This window comes from Cynara cardunculus, assembly GCF_001531365.2.
Source record: "Cynara cardunculus var. scolymus isolate 2C chromosome LG 17, CcrdV1, whole genome shotgun sequence".
NCBI lineage: Eukaryota > Viridiplantae > Streptophyta > Magnoliopsida > Asterales > Asteraceae > Cynara > Cynara cardunculus.
The window spans coordinates 26,727,618-26,731,008 of NC_037544.1; positions in this window are offsets into that span (position 1 = coordinate 26,727,618).

Sequence of the window (3,391 nt, forward strand, 5' to 3'; positions counted from 1 at the left end):
TGTATTAGTTTATCTCTTCTTAGATAACTTTACTACTTACTAATGGCTTTACAAATTACAAACACACACACAAAAGATAATGGCTCTCTTGCTAAACCTCTCCGGTTTGTCTGTGACAACTTTAGTCTCTGAAAGAACCAGATGTCCTTTTTTCTGGAAGGTGTGGATCCTGAAATTCCACATTACATARAAAATGGACCATATATTCCATTTGCTATTGCTCCGGCTGTTCCAGCAATAGCTACGACTGTCGCGATTCCTGAACGGCAAATTCCAAAGCTTCCACATCAGTGAAGCGATGAGGACAAGAAGAAGATAGCTATAGACACGCGTGCTCGGTCTATAATAGCTATGTCTCTTCTTGATGAGATTTATCACTCAGTGATGAAACTCAAAACTTCTAAATCTGTATGGGATACACTCTGTGTCGAATATGAAGGAACCACTCAGGTTCAGGAGACTAGAAAGATCAATCTAGTAAGACAATATGAAAGTTTTCTCTGTGAAAAGTCTGAGACGCTGTCTGAAGTACATCAAAGATTTAACTGCCTTCTTATTGATCTTAGGGCTGTCGGCAGGGAATATCCTAATTCTGAAACCTTGACTAAGTTTCTAGAATGCCTTCCTAAGTCTTGGGACACCTTTTCCATGTGTCTCAAGATGTCAAATGACATGTCCACTCTTTCTCTTTCTACCTTATACGGGATTCTGCTTAACCATGAGCAATCTCGTCAACTGAAAAGGAATCTTGTAAAAGAATCCAAGGAAATGAAAAGCTCTCCTTTAGCTTTGATCTCTAAAGCTTCTTCAGTTGAAACTTCTACCCTTTTGTTTCTTCTCTTCCTCCCGTGGTCATCACGGAGATAGATTCTTCTGAGGACATTCCAGAATTTGATTTAACAGATTTTGATGAGTCCCTAGCACTCCTGACTAAGTCATTTAGGAGGTTCGACAGTAAGAGCAACTTCCGCAGATCTCCTCAGCTATCCTTCAGGGAGAAGCCAAAGTCTGAAAGAATAGACAAGGCTTCAGCTGTATGCTACAACTGTCACCGGCCCGGACATTTTGCAGGTGAATGCAGATCAAAGAAGACTGTGACGCCATCTTCTAAAACTCCTTCCTCCTTCAGGACCAAAGATGAAAAGTATTTAAAACTGAAGGAGAAGTACAAGAAGATGAAGAACATCCAGCGAAAGGGTAAAGGCCTTATTGCTGAAGAGCATGACTGGACTAAATCATCCGATAAGACATCTTCTGATGAAGAGGATAAAGCCTACGTCTGCATGATGGCTATAGATGCAAATGAAGGATCTTCTGAAGCATCTACATCCTCTGAGCCATCACCTTCTTCTTCTTCTACTCAGGTATGCTTCYTGAATGAGCCCTCTTCCTCTTCTAGTCTTTCTGCACTGGATACGCTGACGGTTGATCTTTACAATGCCCTCAATGGCAAATCAAAAGCTGAAATGCTTAACGTTGATCTTCAAGAGCAATTGAAGATTTGTCATTCTAAGATCAAAGAACTGACCTCTGTTGAGGAAAATCTTAAAGATCAGGTTATTGTAAACCAAGCCATCACTGTTGAACGTGAGAAAGTTGTCGCTGAGCGTGAGCGAGCAATCGCTGAACTCAAAGCTGAGAAAGTTACCATTGAAGGGTGGTGCAAAGCTTCCCTCAAGGCCTCTGATATCATTAACGCTCAGATCCCGGCCAAGAAAACGAATGGTCTAGGATTCTCCTATGATTAGGAAGAATGTATTAAAGACAGGTCCATGCTTAAATTTCGTACTTTCATCTCTTCTATTCCTAACACTTCTTTCTCTCAGTCCTCTTCTTTTACTAAGAGTCATCTTGAAGGAACTCCTTTGAGTTCTGGGTGCAAAGACAAAGGTAAATTCATTGTCACAGCATCCCTTCCTAAGAAGTCTAACAAGTCTAATAGATCTAGATCTATTCCTTCAACTTGCATAACTTCTTCTCTTCTTCTGGGACTAAGAAATCTAAATCGCATCAGAAATCTAAGTCACAGCTCAAGGTGAACTTTTCACCTAAGGAATCCAGTTCCTCAAAGGTTCCTCCTAGAACCAATGAGAAGGGAATTCTTGGAGATGGTCCCATTTCTAGTCTAATACTTCCTGGCCCTAAAGCTACTCCTAGTTTTAGGAAGTGTAAACATTGTGGTGAAAGAACATATGTTGCCAGTAGGTGTCCTTCTGCAAGAAAGTAACCAAGGCTGAGAAATCAACTAAGGTGAAATCATCCACAAAGGCTGCTCCTGCAGTCAAGGTGAAGAAAACCGTTGAAGCTTCTTCTTCAGGCTCAACGAAGACAACTCCTGCTGAAAAGTCTTCAGGATCAGACGTTGTAATCCCTACCACTAAAGTCTCTTCTTCAGAATCAGTGAAGACTTCCACTGAAACTACCTTGGTARTATCAAGGGTTGTTCCTCTTTCCATTCAAACCTCTTCAGGTTTAGTGATGCCATCTACTGATAATGATTCGTCAGTATCAGATGATGAAGCCTTTAACAAAGCTGGACCCAATTAGTTGGGTACCAATAGCAATTCTTATTTTGTTTCCTTGCTCAGGATGTCAAAGGCATATGGTATCTGGATAGTGGCTGTTCAAGACATATGACTGGATATATATCTCTTCTATCTCACTTCAAGGAAGAAAGAGGACCTTCCGTAACCTTCGGTGGAAATAGAAAAGGATATACCAAAGGCTTTGGTATATTATCCAACGGTACAACAACTTTCAAACGCGTTGCATACGTTGAAGGACTGAAGCACAATCTTCTTAGCATCAGCCAACTGTGTGATAAAGATTATATAGTTAATTTCTCAAAGAATTCTTATCATGTTCTCGACAAAGATGATAAGGTTGCTCTAACCGGTTCTCGTCTAGAGAATGTTTACATCATCAACATGAATTCATCTATAACTGAGAATAGTTGCTTCTTCTCCAAGGCCTCATCAGATATTAACTGGTTATGGCACAAACGGCTATCTCATCTCAACTTCAAGACCCTCAGTGAGCTGTCAATAAATGATCTTGTCACAGGTCTTCCTCAACACTCCTTTGCAAATGAATCTCTTTGCTCAGACTGTGAAAAAGGAAAACACACAAGAGCTAACTTCAAGTCAAAGCAAATCTCTTTAGTGACTGCGCCTCTTCAACTACTGCATATGGATCTCTTTAGTCCAGTTAACGTGCAATCCCTAGCTGGAAAGAAGTTCACACTTGTCATTGTTGATGAGTATGCCATGTATACTTGGGTATTCTTTCTAAGATCCAAGGACGAAGCACCTGAAAAAATCATTTCGTTCATCAAAAAGATAGAAGTACTAAACAATGTTAAAGTACGATCTATCAGAAGTGACCATGGTAC